Source organism: Vulpes vulpes, chromosome 13, assembly GCF_048418805.1.
Source record: "Vulpes vulpes isolate BD-2025 chromosome 13, VulVul3, whole genome shotgun sequence".
NCBI classification, from domain to species: Eukaryota; Metazoa; Chordata; class Mammalia; order Carnivora; family Canidae; genus Vulpes; species Vulpes vulpes.
The window spans coordinates 69,278,662-69,291,449 of NC_132792.1; positions in this window are offsets into that span (position 1 = coordinate 69,278,662).

The following is a 12,788-nucleotide window of genomic DNA, read 5'->3' on the forward strand; positions in this document are numbered from 1 at the left end:
AAAATTTCTGTTGTTAAGCCACCCTAGCAAACTAATGCATATGGTAATATTTACGGGTCCCAGAGACTAGGACCTATATCTTTGGGCGTCAATATGCAGCATACTAACTATCTCAACATGTCAAATGTCTCCTTGCTAAAAGGCTCACCTCTTCTAACCCATTTTCAGAAGACTCCCAGTGATTCTACTGTGATGGAAACAAACATGTCTTTCCCTTCACTTAAAACATTTACCCCCAGGGACACCTGGTGGCTCAGTAGGTTGAGCATCTAACTCTTGGTTTCAGCTCAGGTCATGATCTCAGGGTCATGGAATTGAGCCTGCATTGGACTTCCCTTCGGTGTGGAGTATGCCTGAGGCTCTTTTCCTCACCCTCTCCCTCTCTCTCCCACTGTGTTCCTCTCCCCACTCAGCTCATGCTTTCTCTCTTTCCCTCTAGATAAATAAGTAAATAAAGTCTTTATTTTTTTCAAAGATTTTATTTATTTATTCATAAGAGACACAGGGAGAGAGAGGCAGAAATACAGGCCAAGGGAGAAGCAGGCTGCCCATAAGGAGCGAGATGTGGGACTCGATCCTAGATCCCGGGATCACACCCTGGGCCAAAGGTAGACACTCAACCGCTGAGCCACCCAGGCTTAAATAAAGTCTTTTAAAAAACTTAACCCTCTGGATAAAATTTCACACTCTTCTTGATCTGTTCCCCGTATTATTCATTGATGGGCCCTCCGGAACACTTGCTCTTCCAAGTCTCTGTCTTCCTATTCTTTCTTCTGCCTTAGAAACATCTCTTTTTTAAAGTTCACCTCACGACTTTCTCAAGGACGCTTTCCCTGAACCACCTACCTCACCTCCCAGCAGGGCTGTTTTCATGGTCATGTGACCTGTGCTCAGAAGCGTCTTTCACTTGGTTTAATGCTCTGCTTTTGCTATCTTGAAATACCTGATTTTTGAACAAGGCTCTGCACTTAAATTTTTCATTGGGCTTGGCGAATCAGGTACCCATTCCTACCTCATATCCTGGTATGTTTCTTCTATTTCAGTGGATTAAGGGGAGGATCTCCCTCTGGAAGCTCTTTTGTAAACCTTCATTCAAGAAGGTGGACAAGAAGATACAGATTCAGCATAGGATTTTCCTACAGGTTTGTTGCAGTTAAACTTCTGAATCCCATAATCAGAAAGAATCCTCACAGGTGGTTTGTGAGCTAGAATGCTGGTACTTAAAGAGAAGGAAGTGATCATTTAACTACTGGTCCTAGAGAAGTTTCAAAGATATAATACCATCCATCTGAACACTATTGATCTTTTACCTGCCAAGATGAGAAATAACAGGAAGATACTTTGAAGAGGGAAGGGTGCTAACCGAGAGATCAGACCTACATCAATATTAAAGACCTTACTGATGAATCTCCCAATTTTAGGTCATTTTTCTCATAAGATGTTTAGTTTATTTTCTTTGGAGGGGCCCTTTTGAATAAAAGTCCTTTTCTTTCTAACCACTTAGCACCTGCCATCAAGTGCTAAGAAACAGCCCTTTTTCACCCTCTGACCCTCCTATCTGACTGTTTGGATCTGTCCTATTAATGGCCTATCTCCATCCCAAAATCATAACACAAGAGAACAGTCATCATGTGGCTGCGTCTCAGTTATCCTGCTGTCATGCAGCTTTGACTATAATGGCAGAGAAAGCCTATCAGAAAGTAAATAATCATAATACATACTACGTCAGATGGTGATGGAAGCTATGAGGAAAAGCAAAGCATGAAAGGACAGGCAGTGTTGGGGAGAAGCAATCTGCAATATTATTAGGAAGATCAGGGAAAGTATAATTGAGAAGTTTCCATTTGAGCAAGGACCTTAAGTAGAACAATATCTGGTCACATTTTTGTGACATTTTCATCTTTATTTCTTTTTATAAACCATGATAGAATTGGTAAACCTGGACTTTAAAGGCCAGACTAAGAATACATTGGGAAATGTTAGTTCTGCTTTCTCATAATCAATGGACACAGAAAAATTAACCCAAAGACTTAAGGTGTTTTCCACATACTATAGAATTATGGAAGAGGCCTTGATAAATTATACATTGATAAATTATAGTTTTGATAGATTATAGTTTTGAGTTTCTGAGATCAATATTCTACATGAGATCCAAGTAGTTTTTTTTTTGATGTGCAACTATTCCACAACTAAACATTATACTTTTGATCAATTTCTATAGAAATGTCTTAAGAAGAATATAACTTAAATTGTAGATTGAATTGGTTATTCCTTATACTTTGAGTTTAGAACAGAAAAAAGTAAGAGCTAAAAGAATAATCCCCAAAGGCAGACTCCGTGAACTAAATGCATTAAAATCGCTCTAGATTTGCTAAAACATAATCTCCTGATATAAAATTGACTCATAACATGTAACAAAGCCCTAGGGTTCCTTAGTTTTCACAAGTGGCCAGAGCTGATTTGATAGGTGGCCAAGTCTAACAGTTATGGAGATATGAATTCAATGGACATATCCACTTCTTGAAAGTTCTAGAGAATCTGTCTTTAATGCAGTCATGGACGTCAAGGGATATAAAATTGTCTCCTACAGATTAAGTGTTAATTTCAAACAGATACAACAAAACTTGACTAACTTGAATGTGCTTACATGTGTTCTCTCTCTCTCTCTCTCTCTCTCTCTCTCTCTCTTTCTCTCTCTCTTGTAATTTAATTATTATAAACTAGATTGGTGACTTAGAATAGTGGCCTTCAAATCATGGTCACCAGAGTTTATAAATCTGAAAAAAAATATTTAGGGCACATTGTGGGAGTGAGCGTGATGTTTCATGGCATGGTATGAGGCCGCCCCTCCTCTAATTTCAGTAATAGCATATTCATTTGTAATGATTTTTATAATTCAATACATATATACAACTTCAGTCTAAAAGAGGATTCTATGCTTTACAAAATAACAAATTAAATTCTAATATAGATTAATAAGCCACTTAGGAATCTTTATAAAGTAGTATTTCCTACTCAGAGAACACAGTTTTATTTTCACAAACTCAAATTACTCCCAAAAGGCAAAAGGTCTAGTAAATAGCTATTGTTAGAAAGAAACTCTAATATCCTAATTTTTATTTCTGATGTATTATATTGACTGATATTTTACTATCTGATATAGCACAACTTTTCCCCATTGTATATCCTTGGCTCCTTTGTCATAAATTAATTGACCATATATATATATGCACGGGTTTATATATGGGCTTTCTATTTTGTTCCTTGATCTTTGTGTCTGTTTTTATGCCAATAGCACACATTTTTGGTTACTATAACGTTGGAATATAGTTTGAAATCAGAAAGTATGATATCTGTAACTTTGTTCTGTCTCAAGATTGCTTTGGCTCTTGGGGATCTTTTTGTGGTCCCATGCTAATTTTAGGATGGTTTATTCTATTTTCATTAAAAATACCATTGGAATTTTTATAGGAATTGCATTGAATCTGTACTGCCTTCGGTAGTATGAACATTTTAATGATATTAATTCTTCCAGTCTATGAGCATAGAATATTTTTCCATTTATTTGTGTCATCTTCCATTTCTTTCATCTGTGTCTTATAGTTTTCAGTGTATAGGTCTTTCACCTCTTTGGTTAAATTCATTCCTAAGTATTTTCTTCTTCCTTATGCAATTGTAAATTGTATTTTTGTCTTAATCTCTCTGTCGATAGTTCATTATTAGTGTATAGAAATGCAACAGATTTTTGTACATTGATTTGTACCCTATGTCTTTACTGAATTCATTTATTATTTTTTGGTAAAGTCTTTAAGGTTTTCTATATATAGTATCATATCATCTGCAAATAGTGAAACTTTTACTTCTTTTCCAATTTGGATGACTTCTGTTTATTTAAGATAAATATTATTATTCTGTTAGGTGTTTTTCTCCCACATAGTTTGGAAACCACTGCTCTGTTTTATATAACACAGAGGACTTAAGGATTCACTTTTTTTTTTCCATTAGAAAGAACCCTGATCTGTTTTTGAGACAAAACACACTCTATATGTGGGAATTTCATTGGCTTATCTCTATATGAACTAGGAAGAGGCCATCTGCTCAGCTAAGAAACTTGTTTGGCAACTTAATTTTCATCGGTTTCTGTTAACCCAAACCTTTGCTAGGGGGTTTTCAAAGAATACAAATCTGCCTTAATTAACAGCATAGGGTTCCCATACCCTACATCCTTATCAAAGACCATATCTTTCAGCTGCCCAACTTTCTACCAAAGCCAGACTACAAGAAAAAAGTTTTGCAGAAGATTGCACAAAGCCCCCAAACTTTCACTTTTCCATCTTTCTCAAATTTTCTATATTAAGTGAGTTATAATTCACCTGATATAAAACTAATCATTTTAAAGTGCATAACCCAGTGGCATCTAGGGTCTTCGTGATATTGTGCAGCTATCACATCTGTCTAGTTCCAACATATTTTCATCACCCCAAAAAGAAACTCTATAAGCAGTCATTCCTCTTTCTCCTCCAATCCCTTGCAACCACTAATTGACAACCACTAATCTGCTTTCTGTCTCTATTTTTGTATATTTCGTAGAAAAGGAATTACATTCCATCTTCTTTTTAGGTGATGTTTCCATCTTCTTTTGCTTGGCATCATGTTTCTATTTTTTTAAGATTTTATTTATTAATTTATTTGAGAAAGAATGAAAGTGAGAGAGAGATCACAGAGGGAGAGGGAGAGGGAGAAGCAGACTCCCCATTGAGCAGGAGCCCGACACAGGTCTCAAACCCAGATCCTGAGATCATGACCTGAGCCAAAGGCAGACCCTCAACTGACTGAGGCACCTAGGTGCCCCTGACATAATGTTTTTACGGTCCATCCGTGTTGTGGCATGTGTCAGAACTCCATTACTTTTGTGACAGGATAATGTTTCATTTTAGGAATCTACCACATTTCATTCCTCTGTTCATCTGTTGATGAACACTTAAGTTGTTTCTACCTTTTGCCCGTTGTGAATAGTGCTGCCATGAGCATTCACATACAAGTTTTCCTATGAATACCCGTTTTCAATTATTTTGGATTTATCCATATGAGTGGAGTTGCTGAGTCACACACATACATGTATATGTTCTTGTGAGACTCTCCAATTTCAATTTATTTTTAGAAGACACAAAATAAATAAATCATGAGAACCTTTCCCTTACCTCCTGATAACCAGAGGATCACTATAAATGATAAATAATATTTTAACCTTATGCAACATTTGTCTTCCTGTCACTTTGTCTCCTTTTTGTATATTTTTCCTCTTTTTGGAAGCAACTGCTTACCCACCAACTCTGTCTAATCCCTACATGCAACACCTTACCCTTTCAACTCCCCCACTCACACACCGTCCTCATACTGCATCTCCTCCCTCAAACATCCTATGCTTTTGGCCTTATTAATACCTGCCTTCTCTATAAAATGCACCCCTGTTTCTTGAATCCCATGCCTTCCAGACCTGGCTAAGTAATTAATGTAATGATTAATAAATTTGAAATACAGGCTTATATTGTCACTGCTTATGTGTCTTATCCCACATAGGAAACATATACATTTAACAAGTATTTTCAAAGTCCTGTTTAAAAATAAGAAAATTGGGGCATATCAGACACCATGGCAGATGAAGTGAAGAAGATATTTTAAAATAAGAGTAGCTGAGCCTGCCCCAACACGCCTCAGAGAACGCCAATCTGCAGCCTTCTGCTCCTTCCCTATGAAAAGTTAGACCTAATTGGAATATTTGCATGCATGAAGCGAAGAATCTCTTAAACTTCTTGACAACATCTGTGAGATCCAAAGGTGCCCCTGCAATCCATTTGGGAATGATAGATTTCAGAAACTGTATTTCAAAACAATACAGTTGAAACTACATACAGTTTATAATTATACTTCTCAGATCCATTGTTTGTGCAAAGCTCCAGTGGAAAGAGCTTTAGAACTGCAAAATATCTTAATTAGCATTATCATTGCTGAGAAATTAATAAACTTTGTGTTTTTATTGTCCACGGGAATAATTAAAGTGGAGAAGGCTACAGCTGACTACTCATGAAGATAAATATTACTATATGTGCATTTGCAGTTATGTCAAAAAGTGGAACTTGGGTTTCTAATCTCTAATTCCCTCTCTTCTTCCTTCCACCATCTCTATCGGTGCAGAACATGCTAGCCCACATCCTTCCTTTGTGCAGAGGAGGTCACCCCCTCCGTCCCCTTTTGGGTATGTAGAAATCTCCATGGGCTATTCTGAGTCTTGGGTTAGCATCCAGGCTTACTAGAACTAGAATAGGGAAACTCCTGCCAGAAACTTTCACCCCATGGTAGAGGGGAAATCATACCTGACACCAAGAGCCCATCACAGCTACTGTGCCCCCAGGAGCTCTGCCAAACCAATGCAATTGGCTGCAATAAATTATATAGCAGACTCGTGGCGATAGTATTAGGAACATTAAACTCAGCAGCAAGGCCAGATTGAAGTTCCACTGGTTTTAAGAATCCTGCCCCTATTAACATGGCCCAGAATAACCTCTCTCTCTGTCCTAAACTGTCAATGCACTTCTTACACTATGTCTCAGACCTTGGCAGATATGCCTTAGTATTCTTTGTATTTCATTTCTCCTAACAGTTTGAGAGTATCATACCTTCTAGTTTTAATTTACCCTATTTTGGCCAGTGTATCTGGCATAGTGTTATTAAATACAAGCTCAATAATGATTGATTGATTATTGATTATACATGCATGTATCTGTGTGAGATAGGAAATGTGTGAATCATAAGGATGTGTTAGTACATGAGACAACGTATCTTAAACAATCTGAGCTATAACCTCATTCTAAATTCAAAGTTTTAATTCATCATAAATTGCAGAATGCTATGTCAGTACTTTATATATATTTTAGACTTCCATGTACTTCAAATGCACAACACAGAAAAGCCATTCTCATGCAACTTAGAAGCCCTACCTTTGTATAATTTGTGAATAACCAACCATATATTTTCGTATCAAAGCTGTGATGCTTTCTTGTTCCAGTGCAATTTGAAATTGCCTTTTGGGGGAAGGAGTCTGGCCTTTTAAGAGTGAGAATTAGGTATGGGTATAAAACTGGAATTCTGTGTATACTAGCAAAGGACACTATGGTAAAGTTCAAGCCTTCATCCAAAAGGTTCAGTGCTGACTACAAGTGAATCATAGGAAAAACATTTTCTCCAGGTAGAAAAAGGACATTATTCTCGGCAGATAAGCACACAGCATTGGTCTTCATAGCCACAGGATCAACTTATTTTGGCAAGAGAGAAGATGTAGAGATAATCTTTTCTGATATCCTTACACAGGTGACTGAACTTTAACTAGTCCTCCCCTCCCCTACTGCCCCTCCCAGCCCAGCAAGAGCACCAAACAGTGTGCCAGTGGGGGTCCTGGCCTCAGAATGGGGAGATTAACCCCTACCTTGCCTGATGCCCAGCTACTTCCCTTGTGTTATTGCCCCACTTTATTTTATCCCTTTTCATTCCTTCCAGAAGGACACCTCAAGATTCCAGTCAATTTATTTTCATGCCTGTTTCCGGTTTCTGGGACATATCTGACACAGCAGCTACTTTGAAAACATGCTTAGTATCTCATCTGACCCTCAGTTGTGATTTGCCCTTGAAACACAGTCCCAGTTCCGTCCCCTCTCTAGTTCTCCACTGGCACCATCACATATGGCAGCCAGCAGTCACATATGGCTATCGAGTCCTTGAAATGTGTCTGGTCTCAATTGACAAGTGCTCTTGCCTTAAAATAACACAGGGACTTGGTGTGAAAACTTTAAAATATCCGGATAATTTTTACATCAATCCCAACTGTAATATTTTGACTGCGTGGGGTAATCAAATATTATTAAAATTAATTTTGCCTGTTTTATTTTTTACCTTTTAAATGTGGCTAATACTTGTTGCTGTTTTTTTTTTTTTTCCATTTTGTGACCACAAAATTTTCAGTGACCCTTTCAGGACCTACATTATCTTTCTCTTGGGCAGCATTGCCCTAGGACCTAAGCAGTAAATCTCAAATTCTGTTCAATGTATCACCTCCATCAGAATCAGGGGTACTTGTTACTAATTTAGACAACCAGGCTCCCTACCAGACTTACAAAAAGTCATCTTGAGGAATGATGCCCTGGAATCTGCATTTTAACTGGCTCCTGCTGTAATTCTCCTGCCCGACAAAGTCTGAGGTCAACTCAGAATCAGCCTCAGATACTATTTCATTTCCTCTCTGCTGGTCACAAGGGAAGCAGAATGATGAGTCCAGAAATAGAACATTAAAAAGACAAAACAGCCTTTATCTCTTTAAGCCTACCCATCTAGGGACTGGATACATGAGATGCCCTACAAAGGAGTTTGATGCTGAGACGTATTGAAGTCCCAAAGCAACAGAGCTGAATTAGTTTGCCCTGAAATGCTTCCAACTCTAAGCATGGAGGCAAAGTATGTATGTATGCAGGTGGCAAGCAGGGGGGACTAGTGGCTGTGTGCACAGGCTTTGGAGTCAGACAGGTTTGGATTCAGGTCTCTGCCCCTCCACTCAAGGGCTGTTTATCCTAGGAATGACACCTTCACTTCTCAGGGTCCATGTTTTTATTAGCAAAGCAGAGAGAATAATGTCTACCTCATAGCTCATTGTGAGATTTAAATTAAATAATGTAAAAAAAATGCCAGACACATACATAGTAAATACTCAAAAACCTTAACAAGTTTTATTATTACCAAAGTAGGCTGCAAGATGAATTTCCTCATTTAGTCTTAAAGATAAAAATGTGACTAAATATTATTAGAATAAACATCACTTAACTATTGATATTCATGATGAAGATAGAATACCTAGATATTTATGTTTTTAAAATTGTGCAATTGTTTTAAGCTTAGCAATTAGAAACTGAGTATTTTCTGTGCTTTACTGTTTCCATAAAATTTCTTAATTGAAAGGCATAACTAAATGATTCTTGTATTAAATTCCATTTTATTTACCCATGGTTATGAGGCCTCACTATCCAAGCCATGGAGACATTTCCAGTCCCACTCTTCACCTGGAATCAATTACCAAAATTTTAGGCAAGTCTCTGGAAAAAAACAGCATCTAAAAATGTAATCTTGCTAATTAAGAACAGCAACAAACATTATTGTATATTTAAAGGAACACAAATCTACTTGTACATTAAAAAAAAAATGCAATAACATCCAACCCAATTTGAATCTCAATTTCCCTTGATCTCAATTGAAGTATAATACCCACAAATGATACATCTTTCCTCTTTGGTCTAGATCAGCATTGTGATGGAAGTATCAAATTGATCAAAGTGGTTGTGGGACTGTAAAACATAGACATAAGGCTAACAGAAAAACAGAAGATTACTAATGGAAGTAAAAGAATGAGTTCCAGGAAAAACTACAGGTCAACGGGGCCATGGGACAGTAGTCAGGGTAAAGATGAGAATGTGGGGGGAAGATGGGATGGAGTGAAAACAGGTTGATGATATTGAGTCTAAAATGTTTATTTTTATTTTATTTATTTTTTTAAATAAATTTATTTTTTATTTGTGTTCAATTTACCAACATACAGAATAACACCCAGTGTTCATCCCGTCAAGTGCCCCCCTCAGTGCCCATCACCCAGTCACCCCAACCCCCCGCCCTCCTCCCCTTCCACCACCCCTAGTTCGTTTCCCAGAGTTAGGAGTCTTTATGTTCTGTCTCCCTTTCTGATATTCCCCACACATTTCTTCTCCCTTCCCTTCTATTCCCTTTCACTATTATTTATATTCCCCAAATGAATGAGAACATACAATGTTTGTCCTTCTCCGATTGACTTACTTCACTCAGCATAATACCCTCCAGTTCCAACCACGTTGATGCAAATGGTGGGTATTTGTCGTTTCTAATGGCTGAGGAATATTCCATTGTATACATAAACCACATCTTCTTTATCCATTCATCTTTCGATGGACACTGAGGCTCCTTCCACAGTTTGGCTATTGTGGACATTGCTGCTAGAAACATCGGGGTGCAGGTGTCCCGGCGTTTCATTGCATCTGTATCTTTGGGGTAAATCCCCAACAGTGCAATTGCTGGGTCGTAGGGCAGGTCTATTTTTAACTCTTTGAGGAACCTCCACACAGTTTTCCAGAGTGGCTGCACCAGTTCACATTCCCACCAACAGTGTAAGAGGGTTCCCTTTCTCCACATCCTCTCCAACATTTGTTGTTTCCTGCCTTGTTAATTTTCCCCATTCTCACTGGTGTGAGGTGGTATCTCATTGTGGTTTTGATTTGTATTTCCCTGATGGCAAGTGATGCGGAGCATTTTCTCATGTGCATGTTGGCCATGTCCATGTCTTCCTCTGTGAGATTTCTCTTCATGTCTTTGGCCCATTTCATGATTGGATTGTTTGTTTCTTTGGTGTTGAGTTTAATAAGTTCTTTATAGATCTTGGAAACTAGCCCTTTATCTGATATGTCATTTGCAAATATCTTCTCCCATTCTGTAGGTTGTCTTTTAGTTTTGTTGACTGTATCCTTTGCTGTGCAAAAGCTTCTTATCTTGATGAAGTCCCAATAGTTCATTTTTGCTTTTGTTTCTTTTGCCTTCGTGGATGTATCTTGCAAGAAGTTACTGTGGCTGAGTTCAAAAAGGGTGTTGCCTGTGTTCTCCTCTAGGATTTTGATGGAATCTTGTCTCACATTTAGATCTTTCATCCATAAAATGTTTAATTTTATTGATCTTTTCCAAATATTGTCAATTTTTGGTCAATCAATCAAAAAATGTTTAATTAATTACACATGCATGGTATTTCTCCCTCTCCTACCTTTAAGTTGCATTTTCAGGCTGCCCAAAGCAAAACTCTTTCTGATTCATTCACAGAATAAATATTTATATTACTTATCTCTACTATTTTTCAGGCAATCTAATTAATGCTGAAGACATCACAATTAATAAAACATGGCCCCAACAGAAGATAGTTATTTAAAAACATAGAGTAGTGGGGTGCTTGGGTGGCATCTGACTCTTGGTTTCAGCTCAGGTCATGATCTCAGGGTTGGTCTGAGGATCAAGCCCCACATTCAGCTCTGCGCTGAGTGGGAAGTCTACTTGAAGAATCTCTCCCTCTCCCTTTGTCCCTCCCTGAGCCACTCATGCACACTTTCTCTCTGTCTAAAATAAATAAATAAATCTTTAAAAAGAAACAAAAACCATAGAGTAGTGGTGTGAACAAGCACCTGAAGAAGCATAGAAGGGGAGATCTCTGACTCTGTGAAAGAAGGCCAAGCAAGTAAAGATGATATTTGAACTGAGTCCAAGGAAATTCATAAGAAAGACAAAATGAGACAAGTTAGTCTAAACATATGACACAGCAAGGTCCATAATGTGGAGATGAGAAAGATCAGAGTATGTTCAGAGAATGACAAACGGTTCTGTATGGCATCCAGGATGTGTGAGGGTGAAGGGGGGACAGGGAAATTAGGGAAGGTAGACACAAGAAAGATTCTGTCATAAGAGGCCTTGCATGTCATGCTAAGGAGAGAAGCTTTATCCCACACCTCTGAAGGAGTATAAGCCAGACAAAATTAAAATAGACTTTGCATTTTAAAAGAATCACATTGGTTGCAAGGTGATAATGAATCAGAGAGAGAGGAAAACTGGAGAAAGACAGGTTAGTTCGAGATTGTCACAATAATTCAGGAAAGAGATAGTGCCCTAAACTAAACTGACAGGAGGGGAAGGAGGAAGAGAAACTTCTGAGAGATATTTAGCATGTAGCTTGGACATGGAGTAGGTCACCATCACCACCATCTATCCCCTGCCCCCCAAAAACCTAACAATGGAAAGATCATTAAATGAACTGCTCCTCCCATAGCCAGAATACTCTGTAATTGTCAAAACTGAGCTTTGAAGAGAAAAAGCTAATAAGATTAAGTCAAACGGTAGGTGTAGTTATGTTTTATAAAATGTACTATATAACTGTCGGGAGGGCCCGGAGGAACCCTCACTGTCAAACCCTGTGCCCACACTTCGCAGGTGATGGGTTGATGCAGGATGGGAGGTGGAAAAGAGGAAGAACTCTTCACGAGCTTGCATAGAGATTTAAATGTTTAAAACATAGGATTATTATTTGTGTTATATATTTTAAGAGGCAATAAAAAAGAAAATTGTTGTAAATTCAAATTACTTCTGAGAAGAGTGAAGACTTGTTGAGGTCCAAGGAAAACCAACAAGGTGTTTCAAAAGAAGATATATAAATTTATTAAACTTTGTGGGTATTTAATAATTTATTAAAGTTAGAGAAATAGACAAATTCTTTTTTAAAGAGTTTATTTATTTATTTATTTATTTATTTTAGAGAGAGCGAGAGAATGTGAGTTGAGGGAGAGGCAGAAGGAGAGGGAGAGAGAATCTCAAGCACACTCCCCACTGAGCACAGAGCCCAAAGCGGGGCTCAATCTCAGACCCTGAGATCATGACCTGAGCAGAAATCAAGAGTCTCACGCCCAACTGACTATACCACCCAGGCACTCCAGAAACAGGTAAATTCTTAACATATTAATTCTAGAAAGATACAAGTCTCAGGAATTAGGTTTCAAAGGATTTTAAAAGATTGATTTCTTTTAAATCCTATTTTAATCACACTTTTCATGTGTATTCCTTGTTAACAAACTGGAGATTAGACCACTTTGTGAGATTATTTCGCCCATGAATCATTACCATAATAAATTAGC